Below are 12,529 nucleotides of genomic sequence, written 5' to 3'. Positions count from 1 at the left end.
AAAATTCTTCTATTTCAGACTCAGTTATGACCACAATGTTTTGCACCTGCAGCAATAAAAGGGCCTAAGAAAACTATTTTTCCTGAGAAAGGAGCTCCCACTATGGCAAAGGGAGGGAAGATCTGCACACATGAGTGAGGAGCCGTGGGCAGTGACAGATCTCTGATTCCACTTGCCCCAAACAGCCCAACCAGGTTGTACACAGGATCAATAATACAATGTAAGAGTAATTTTTTTTTTCATATAGAAAGAGCTAACACCTCTTCCTTCTGAGCAGGAGAAAGCTTTCAGTCTCCTAGTAACTACATAAACACCCATCTATGTGTGTCAGTGTGTGTGTCTGTAAGAACAGCATTTGCACATGGTCCAGAAGATGCCTTAGCATTGAGGTTTCAGTTCTTTGCTCATCAAAAGGCACCTTCAACAGCTTCCTCTCTCACTGTTCCCATTCTCCTGCAACTTCCAGACCTAGGAGACCTACAAACAGACACCAGAAAGCATTTCAACAAAATGTTTACTAATGCAAAAAAAAACCTAGCAGTAAGCCTTGCATTTTTATGTAAGGCCCATGAACTCAAATCAATGAAAATTTCAGTTCCTCTATAAAAGTTTCAGCCAGCTCTGAGCAATATACAGCTGACACTTCCTTTACTCCAGGAAGCACTAAGCAGCAACAAAGGTTTCAGTCCAAACTAATAAATTAATAGAGCAACAACAGAGCACTGTGCCATCCAGCTGACTTCTAAAGGTCTGCTCATTGCCATACCTGGCAAGGCAGTTTGCACTGACACTGCTTATGGCGCAAAGACAGAAACCCCAGAAGTCAACAGGGGTAAACTTTAGAGCTGGTGGGCAAAGGAGAGGGACTACTCCAAAGGTCTAACCAAAGCATTGATGGTTCTGTTTGAGTCTCTAGAAGTTTGCTTTCCCCCCCAATTTTTAATTTTCAGTAGAAGTTAAAGTTTTTCAGCCCTGTCCTTAAACACTCCATAAAAACAGGGAGGGGGTTCAACTCAGCTTAACTTTGATAAAGGGAACAGGGTTAGCTTTCCAATCTGGCAGTGTCTCTCCTTCCCTTATTGAAGCCAAGCGTGCTGCCAGCAAGCCCCAGGTGTGCACCACATGAGCAGGTGAAGAAAATAAAAAATGTTTATGTGCACTGCGATGACAGTTCTGAGTCCACATAAAGCGTAATACATGACAAGGAGTGTGGTTAACCCAAGATACCAACATTCCTCATGTGCACAAACAGGCAGAAATCCAAAGGCATTATGTATGCCTTCATGTTGGAAAACTCATTGGACTGTTGCTCTTTTGTATGGCTTTTTATCTTTTTTTTTAAAAAAAAAAAAGTCGATTTGGGTTTTTTTGCTAAACTTTTAAATACATTTTATTTTTTCTCAAAATAAGCAGCAAGGAACAGCTTTACAAGAAGCCAGGGTCTCATACTGCATTTAGACAACTGCATCACTTTAAATGAGATCAGAATCAGCTACAGACAGGTCCTTTCAAAACCACTAATTAAACCACTCTTTGAAATTAAAATTGGAACTGTCTCTGTGACAAAATCTTCCATTGTTATGTAGATCAAATGAGAAGGATCCATAGCATAGCTTCCTTTGAGACAGTACATGACACTCCAACAACTTACAGGAAGTGTCTCAAGTTGATAATCTGTTGATAAAAGTCTTATGTATAACCAAAACCAAATTAATTTTATCATTAAAAAAAAGGAACCTTTTTGCCCTGTGTTCCCGTAAGAAGAGGAGAGAGTTTTTCATTAAACATTCTGATTGTATTTGTCATGTTAATTTGAACAAAACCTCTTCTCTTGGATAAATGGTAATTCACATGATATGGCTTCCAAATCTACCCACTAAGCACATTCTATCAAATTAAATGTATATAGGAAAAAATAATTAAAAGCATATAGTAGATATGGCAGAAATACTACAATCATCAGATCAGACTACCAGAGTCTGTTTTGCACTTGTATTAGTCTATGAACAGCAAGAGAGAAAGAGCTAAAGATGTTTACATGTGACATGAGGATATGCAGTCTCATTTATTAAAGGATATATTATATATGAAACTATTTCAATTTGGTACATGCTGAAACTTTCTAAGGTTAATACAAGAAAATCACAAATACATTATCTGAGACTAACTCAGATTCTAAAATAGGGTTTGAGAGGTGAAGATAACGTTTGTTGTTAGGTAGAGAAGAATCTTTCTATTTTTTATCTTAAAAGTACATTGTGAGATTTTGAAAAAGTATCCAAAATAGTCATACACCTGCTTGATTCAATACCTGTTTCCAGTATGCTTGTTGTTGAGGTGGGTGTGTATGTGTGTGTGGAAAAGCAAGCGAGAGCACAAAAGAGACTGTTTATGTATAGTTTTTTCTCTTATCTAAGAAGACACATAAATCTCAACCACAAGAACAGGATCATGCTAGGGTTAAGCTGAACAACGGAAAACAAAACTGGCCTCTTAAGATTTTATTACTGTCTTCACTTTTAAAAAAAGGAATATCTTTTAAATTGTAATCTACAAAGTAAATGGAATATATATATCTAGAACTGTATCTGGTTTAGAAACATGAAACAGCCCTACAGTTTCAGGTTGGGATGTAGAAAGTTGGTGGCTTCCAACCAAATGAGTTACTAGCTACATTCTGTTTCCTGAACATGCACTAGCTGCTCTGCTCTGTGGATTGTTACCAGCTTTGGCATTTTTTAAATATTTCCCATTACCCTTTATTTGATATTTTATGTTTCCCCTCATAAACCCTTTAAGCAGATTAATTGCGCCTGTGATGTTTGTTTGTAAGTACAGCTGCTCTTCCTTCCACTTTGTTTTATAATTGTGATGCCTCAAAGATATCCTCATAAAACTGACGGGTGGATCTGCAAACAACCAGAGTTTTATCAGAAAGGAAATCCAGATTAAAGTTATTGGAGAAAACATTTGAGTAATGCTCAATATTATTAAAAACAAAAACAAAACCAAAAAAACAAACCCATAAACTCTCAAAAATAAATCACACCAACAAACCCCATAATTTAAGCTGCATGTTTATTGTAAATACATAAATACTGTTATTTCTGTAGTTTATTTTGTTTAGGATATAAAGATACACAGTTCTGGTAAATTAGGATGTCTTAGAACAAAGAATAAAAAAATCCACCTTCAAGAGCCTAAGAGTATTACTAATTGGTTCAGGGGCTGTCATGATGTACCGACAATAAGTGCTATGTTTCAGGATTCTTTTGGTTATTAGTTGGAAAGGATGGGTGAGGTTTCAGACCAAAGCAACTGTTAACTATAAAACCAGATCAAATAAAGGCTTCAGTTTGAAAGAGCACCTTTAAAGTCCATTTGTGAGATACACTGTTCAGCTGTTAAGTGTCTTGTAAGTTTTCCAAGAACTTTGGTGAGCTTGCTTCATAAAATCTATATTATTTTCATTGAAGATTAATGATAGGCTTATTAAAAAATAAAAAAGTTGGAGAGGTTTTCTGTGATTATGAGCAAGGGTCATCACACTACATTACTTTGGAATGTTTTTATAAGCTTTGTCAGTAGAACTGCACTTTAAAAAAAATCTATAGACCAACCTTTTTAAGCCTGTTTTTTTCTTTTTAAAGGATATAATCTATTTTTTCTCTTTTTTTTACAAGTATGTGCACAACAGCAAAATATCACTCTCAATTCCATCCACTATTATTGGATCCAATGTCATATTTGCAACTCAGCAACCATGGTCAAATCAACATGGCTGTGTGGGTATGAGGCAGGATTTTGCCCATAGACTACCACAGGTCCACACATTGCAAATTAAGACAGAGCATGTATGAAGGGAAAACAGACCCTGGCCCTCCATTTCATGGCACAGAGTTGGGCTGCTGTCCTGTATTGGTCTGACCCAATTCAGAATAAAGGGTGCAGAGTCCCATGTGGCTGCTAGAGTGGATTTGTGTTTCAGGATGGAAAATTTTCATAAAACAATCAAGAAACCCTTTGGGGCTACTATAGGTAGTAAAGAATGCCACAGGAAGAAACTAACATGAAGCAGGAAACAAATTAGTCCATTGGGGTGCAGCACTTTCTGTACCTGCTGGAGTACTTTGCTTTGTTTTCCTGCAGAGTAAGAAGTAATATCGACTGTTGTCATGCAGTAGATACAAGCAATGAAACAAATTAATATAAATGTCCAGGCCAGGGATCTGTTTTGTGACCTGACTTCTTGTTCCCTGTCTCCATGATGTGGGAGAGGATTATTCTGCCTTTTACTGGGCCACTATATACAGCTATTGACTCTGTTTAAATGGACTCAGGAATCAGAAAGCCTAAGTCAATTTTTCCACAATGTCCAATCTGAGATACTCCAAAAAGCTGAAAGTCAAGGATGTCAGCTCCTCTAAGACATAAAAAATGAGCATTAAGAATGTAACTACATAGCTAGAAGTCTTGGTTGCAGTGGTCTGGGTTCACACCATACTGGGGCACTGCTGTCATGAATGGGATTGATTTAGTCTTTGCCCTCAGTTGGTACAGATGAGTATCTGCAGAAAGTACTTCAGGTCTTACAGAGCAATTCAGATGCTAAAGGAGACCAGATTGCATCTGGTGGTGCCTATTTCTCCAGTAATTAGAAAGAGAAGAAACTGTGTCTTTGATCCTCACTCAGACACCTTAATTTGGCTATGTGAATTGAGGCCTCTATGTATAAATCTTTCTTTAAGCTTATGTAACTTAACTAACCACCTGTAACAGCATGCGAAGTTTTAAACAACATATTAAAGTGCAAAGTCATCAGTCATTGATAAAAAGCACAACATTTGAAAGAAAGGGAGAGTATAGTTTAAAATAGACTTCTATCACTTTTACTTGGAAGAAAATCAGGACTGAAATGGTAAAAGCACACAAGATCATTTTGAGCAATTTTTATAAGCAATGATATTAGGATACCATCTTTTGTTGCTCAGTATCTGACCTTGAAATCAAGAAAGTAAAAAAAAAAAAGCTAAAAACTCTAAAAAACCACCCAAATCAACAAAAAGCAGCAGTGCTGGAATCTATTTCCTCTCTGAGAAAACTGTAGTCATCAAGATACCCCTGCAAACAGCCTTTCCCAGTTTGCCAAAATCAAGGAGGCAAAAGATGTTATATATATTTGAACATATCCCTTATTGTTATGTGTGTCATTATTCAAAGATCTCCTCCAGTGATAGATTTTCATCCTTTACCTTTCCCTGTCCATGTTACCTTTTTTCCTTCTTGTGTACCTGGATTTCCCCTCTTTTCCCCAAGCCATACCATTTATGTGTACCAATTTGTTGTCCCTCCTCTCCTCCAAACCAAACACTCTGCGATGTTCAGCTCCATCTGACACAGGAGTCTGTGTCCCCATTCTCTGGCTTGAGGCAAACACACAGCAGAAGCTGGAAATAAAATAATCTCCATTTCACAACTGGTTCTTCAGTCTCTTCCTTCTGTTCCATAACTGGTGGCTACTTTGCAGCAAAGACAGCAGCTTTTAAAATGCCCAGTACCTGTCTGCTTTTTATGTGATGTTGATACCATTCTGTCTATTCACACCAGGCAAATTCCTTGAAAGTTTGGAATTAATGAGATACAGTATTTACACATCAGCAGGAGAGATGGAAGCAGAAAAATAACATGAGCTAGAGGAGCAATAGCTTATTAGTGGCAAACCTCAATTCACATACATTCATTTGCATAGCGATATGGATCACATTTGTTGTCTTTTATGAAGCATAGCTCAAACAATTGACAAATCTTACTCTCAAAATGCTCAATGCATGCGAACAAGAATGTGGCAATTTCCACTTCAGAGATATTTAACTGAAGCAAGGAAGACAAGCCTCTTAGCTAAACTAAGGTCACACAGTTTTCCTTACACTAGCAAATGAACAACCACCTGGGCCTATGACCAACACCAGGACATGACAGTTTGCACCATCACCCTGTCAGTTGGTATCTAGTATAGTTTTGGTCTGGGTCAGTTAATATTCTTCCAAAATCATTCTTGAGCATACTTTGGGCATTGGTATGGATCAGGGACTATTGCCTGTAAGCAGTTTTATTATGACATCCCGCTCTGGGCAGTGATATATTTGAGAAGCATGGATATGAGCAAGGCTTCTTCAGCTGCTCGTGGTGATGGGATATGGATACCAGCTACATTTGGCTTCCTGGTTAAAGGCACAGCCACAAAGGCCCAATGATAGGCAAAGGACTTGAACATATGTGACCTTCTATATATCTGAAATATGCGCCTGTGTTCATTTCAAGTCTAAAATCTACATTTTGGGTCAAAAACTCAATGTTCTGTTGCTTCCCAACTCAAAACATCAAATGAAAATTGAGATAAACTCTCACACAGGCTGATTGCCTGTTAGTAATTGTCTGACACAGTTTTGTCAGCATGGCTATTGCTACAACAGTTCATAATGATACATGTATTTTCTAACACTTCCATGCTGGCATTCAGTGATGTTCAATTTGCAGAAGATTTTCCTGTCTCCATCACTGCTGATTTAGGACAAAACTCCTGACAGGTTCCTGGAGACTGCAAAAGCCAGACAATTGTACAGTTCTATGCAAGAGGTGCTCAGGTCCTATACCTTTGCAGCCACTTACATGGTCTTCTCCTTGGTGACACTAATTCCTGTGAAAGTGACAATAGCCTGTGGTCATCATTTGGTGGTGGACTCTCAAAGGTTGAAGGCACCAACCTATGATTAACCCCAGTCACACAGTGCAGCAATCATTTTGAGTTACTACCAAGCTAAGCCAGATTTGAACCACTGACCAAGAAGTGAAAGGCTTTGTATCCTATTACCAATATCCTAAATCATCCAGCCCCCCCTGCAACTATATTTTTTGGATTATTATGTAGGAACAATAACAGAATACCCCATAAACAGGTTCTTCGGATATTCAAACATGTCAGGTTGTACTTTCTACATTTTCAGATAATTGTGAAGTAAATATTTGTTAAATGAAGTATTTTACATCTGTCTTGGACCAAAGCGATCTTTCTGTCAGTAATACCACTGAACACTTGTAAAAGTATGCCGGCCATTACAGAGTTATGCACTCTTGGCAAATACTGTCTTTGAACTCATGTTACTGTGCTGCCAATAAAAAATATGTTCTTTTTTATCAGCTGGATGTCTTTCAATTATACAATCATTGTCTGACAGAAAAGCAGTTGAAATAGATTTTTAAAAAACCCGTTTTTTTAATTTCACACCAGTTGGCAAAAGGTTGACATTTGTTTGCCTGACTCGCACAGAGACATTTGGTGTAGTTGAACAGTACAGAGAAAATACCGTATAAAGATCAAAAGGAAAAAAACATGCACACTTTCCTATGAAAGACAACACATGGTCCTTACAGAAGGAAATGCTTCATTTCTTTCGCATACATTAGAGCTAGTCCTTCACCTCATCATTATGTTCATCTGTAGGCAAAGTGAACAGTGCTAGAGTTGGAGGCTTGGGCTGACCAATGTTTTCATAACCCATTTTAAGCCTATAGAACACCAAAAGCAAACATCTAAAAAGCAAATGTGCTCATAACCCTGGTCTGTTAGAATAAAATAGCTGGTTCAAACTGCTATTACACAAGCACTCATATTCGCAGGCTAATTCAGATTACACTCCAAATTGCTAAATTATATTTCCTATCACTGTAACCACTGAAATACAATGAAATTAGTTTTCAATGAGATAACATAATAAAAACACCATTACCACCATCTATTCAGAACCACACATGACAGCAGGGATACATTTTGTGATCCACTGTGCTATCACACTTTATGAATTCCAACACAACCTCCCACCTACCCAATATCTGCACAAACTACTTCATCCATAGGTTTACTGCTGACAAAATACACTTCCAATACTAATGATGTGCCAAGGGGTTCCCCATCTTTGAAATGCATGCATCTCCATCATTTTTCACAAGCAATGCTATTTCTTTTGTTTGCACTCTGAAAGTTAGTTGAAGCTATGTCCTTCCTGGGACAAAAGGATGCGCTTTATATTGTCATGCATGTAATCACCCTGTTATCCACTTTTATCCCTGTGTGCAGTGATGCTAGCATTTTCCTAACTGACGTGCGATTGCACTGATACAGATCACTCTTTGTTGTAAGTTGTTTATTTCTAATGAGGGAATATCTCTTTCTCTTTATGAGTCATTCCTCTTTGCACTGCCCAGGTCCACCATGAAACTTTTTCTGTAACATGTCCTAATTATGTTCTACACTGTATCATGTGAAAATCTTCCCCTTGCACATGCAAGGTACCACCTCATTTCTTCATCCCAGTTCTTAATACTTTCATCAGCCACTTGTCTCAGTGTTGTTCAGGTTCCTCTTTTCTCCTTATATCCTTCTCTATACAGCTACCACAATTATAAGACTTAGAAATATGTAAAAGGTGTTTGTCAAGAGGATGGGGAGGCACTTTTTTCTGTAGTGTCCAGTGACAGGACAAGTGATAATGAGATGAAACTGGAATACAAAAAGTTCCAATTAAGCATAAAGAAAATCTATTTCACTGTGAGAGTGAGAGTGAGAGAGCCCTGGCACAGGCTGCCCAGGGAGGGTGTGGAATCGGCTTTTGTAGAGGTTTTTAAAACCTGCCTGGACATGTTCCTGTGTGACTTGATCGAGGGGAAACAGCTTTAGCAGGAGATTCAACTGGAAAAGCTCTAAAAGTCCCTTCCAATCCCAAGCAATCTGTGATTCTGTAATTAGCTTGTTAATGACTGAAGGTGTAGAAGGTGTGGAGACACTTCAGATCTTACTTCAAACTGAGCCTATTTTTGCTAGATAGATTAGTTAGTCAAATCCAATACTTTGCCCTTCCTTTCAGTCTTGTCCTGAGATAGAAATGTGCACTGGAAGCTTTCCCATATCGTGTCTATTTTTTCACCTTGAGCTCCTATGAGCTGTTTCTTTTTCAGTGTATACAGTTAAGCAGGCTGCAGTGGGCTACCAACATAGGAAACACTAATTCAAAGACACAAACCAGCTCTTCATACTAATGAAGAGGCAGGAAGGGAAAAGTCTTCTGATGGACTGCTCTATCCACTTGTTGATTTTTTACAGCAAAATTACTTAGGGGTGCTACAGTCATCTGTCTCCTGGGAAGATTATGCTATTTCAAGGGTAGTGAAGGTAGAGAGAAAGAGGAAATTAAGTCTCCAGAAGCCCAAGACAGCCACCTTTCTTCCTGTCTTTGCTGTGATGCATGGGAAAAGTATTATTTTTTCATCCCACTGTCTTTTGTTTATGGCATCACTCCCTAGAGAAACGAATGGCTACTTCCTCTACCTAAAGGTGTGGGAGAGGAGGATGCTGTAGCTGGAGCAGATACAAGACTGAAGAAAGGATTAATAGAAGGAGAAGGATGAATATATTTGGGATTGCTGAGACAAGTAAATTAGAAGACTATAAGATCAAAACTTTTTAATACAAAGATTTTGATTGACTAGAGGCCAAAGCATATACCCTGTATATCTTTCAAGTTGGCTTTACACAACTCTGATATCAACATTTCTAATCCTGACTGAATATTTTTGTGGTTCTGACTCAGGATTTATAAGCCCAGGTAACTCTTTGTATGAAAGAGAGGTATTTGAGGGTGTCATTACATATTCTGTAACACATGACACTTCACAGGTAGCAGCAGACATTGCAGAAATCAGCATTTTCAGAGAGATGTTCCAATCACCTAAGCCCAAGTCCCCTTTTGAATATGCCCATTTCTACTGGATACAACAGAAACTGTAGGGAAACTGAAAACTGTAGGGCAACTTTTGGTGACTTTGATTAGACCAAATAATTAATTAATGATTAGGCATGCTCCTTCTACAACTAGCACAAAAGTTCAAATACGCTGTGGAAAAAATAAAAAGTATCAAATTGTGTTCTGATCCATTATGTCTTCCACGGGCACTTGCCATACTCATTAGGCATGAGATTCCCTTTTCTATGGAGGCTTTCAAAACCTGCCTGGACATGTTCTGTGTGACTTGTTTGAGGGGAACCTGCTTTAGCAGAGAGTTGGACTGGATGATCTCCAGAGGACCCTTCCAACCTCTACCATTCTGTGATTCCATGATGGAAAGAGGAAAGATACAAATGCAAAGCATAATCCTGCCAGGTGTTGAAAGGTGTAGAACATCCAGTGAGGTTTTACAGCTAATGATATCTATGGACATTCTGCATCCATCATATGAAATGCACTTGATCTGCATCTGTATGACTTGCAAGTACACGGCCATCAAGTCCCAGGGGAACAGAATCTTCCCAAGAAGTTGTCTTTCCAAGAAACACATGGTAGAAATGCTACTGGCAGTTTTTCATTTCCCTCATTTTGAATAGTGAATTAACCTTAAAAAATTTAATGTTAATGAGATACACAGTATGTGGAATGGGGTTTCTTTTCCCTTTATCATTGAAAAAGTTGTTTTATACTCAGGTTTGCAATGTCAAGCCTCAAACAAAGGCAAAATGTGTCAGTTTTTGAATTAAAATTATTAATTATTAACAATTGAGGTGAATTTTGTAATGTATTTTACCAATAAAAACAAAGGAGATCAAAAGTCAAGTAAATGGACATTTTTAAACATTGATATACTTCTGGATGTTGGCCAGCTTTAATAATTTAACCTCTGTTTAAATTAAAATATCATGTCAGCTTTTAATACACACCCTACATGAGTTGCAAATTCACAATATGTCTAAAGTCTACAAAAATCATCATCTATCATTGCACTATTTCAGTAGTGGCAGCTGGGTGTTTTTAAAAGGCTCCTATGAACACAGATCTTAGTTTAAATTTAATATTATGTTATATTACTCACACTTGAACTGACCTTCATAAATATCAAATCCTTACAATTATAAGTCCTGACATTTAATACTTTCTTGCAGACTAAGCAGGGACCATGTTACATTATAAGGTCACTTGTCATTTGCAGCTTTTAGAGAAACTTATCATTTTAATGAAGATACTAACTCAGACACATACAGTAATGAAATTGTGGACAAACATATTTCAGATTGGCTCAAAGGTGCATATTCCCAATGCACCGTACAGCACAGAAAGGCTCTAAAAATGCCTTGCTAGTTCGATGCCTATCTGTATTAATAAGCAGCATATGCTTTGCATTGTTACCATAGGAAATGACTTCTTAAGTGGTCTCAGTGAACAGTGAAGGGTTAACCCTTCCTGCTCTCCTGGGGTGAAGCTAATAGACTTCCCCAAAAGACTTCTCTTCGCCAAGAAGTGAGGAAGCTGCTCTTCCTCATTTAACCATTCAGACAAGTAACTGGGCAAAACATCAGATTCAGAAAAGAACTTCTTGTACCCATAAGCCTAAAACATACTACTCAACTCTCAGTACTTTCCTGAGCCACCTGCCTCTGTGTTCCCTCTAGAGTGGATGGCAAGCTAGAGGCATCTCTGGGCAGCAATTCAACTCAGCCAAGAGTGGAACACCTTGAATAAAAGACTGAAAATTCTATCAAAAGCAAGCATAAAAACACATAGTTAATGTCAACACGTGCACATTTTATCTTACTTTGATCCCAGACCTGCTGCAATGCTTATAATATTCAGATGCAGGTGACATTGGAACAATAATGGAAAAAAAGGGAATGTCTTCTTTCTTGTCTGCTCTGCAATTGTGTTCCTGCAGATTTTCCTCATATAAACTCACAACCAGGTTTCTGATCCTGTATTTGCATTTGCTTTCGTATTTGTGGGAGAATATAGTGCAATATCCACAATTAAGTATATTATGTTGTAGGCAATGAATAAGGTAGAAACTGAAATACAAATGATCAACATACTAGAACTAGAAATGTTAACAGCAGATTGCCTCTGGCTTTAAGGTCCTCTTCCATTGCAGATATTATAACCTTTGTTAAAGTTTCTGCCATCCACCTGCTTTTTTGTGGATCAGCTTTCAAACAATATTAACTTTCATTCAGCAACACCCGTCCACCCTCTCCAAAAAAAAATCTACTAAATAAATTTATAGTATGAGAAGTATAAGGCAGAGAAATTAGAATCATAGAATCATAGAGACCTTTAAGATCATTGAGTCCAACCTTTGTCCTGGCCCTAGCAACCACTAAGGAAGGAGAGACAATTATTTTTTAAATCATTTTCTTTTCTTTGCAGGCTTTCATCTATCACCAATAATGAGTGGAATGGATAACAAAACATAAAGATGTCAGAGATGTTTCTCCTGCATGAAAGCAATATCACTCCTTTCATACTAACATAGCCTGTATACTTACAGGACTTCCAAATGTGCTTAAATTGGTGATAGAAAAGATTAAATTGGTCCAGACATGGAGTCACATCAATGCTCAAGATATAATTCTTTCATATTGTGATCAAAGCAGTGATCATTATAATTTCAGTAATGTAGAGAACTCAGTACAACAGATACTTTTGGAAACAGC

Source organism: Colius striatus, chromosome 2 (assembly GCF_028858725.1).
Source record: "Colius striatus isolate bColStr4 chromosome 2, bColStr4.1.hap1, whole genome shotgun sequence".
NCBI lineage: Eukaryota > Metazoa > Chordata > Aves > Coliiformes > Coliidae > Colius > Colius striatus.
The sequence above is the reverse complement of the archived record's forward strand: the minus strand, read 5'-3'. Positions refer to the sequence as shown.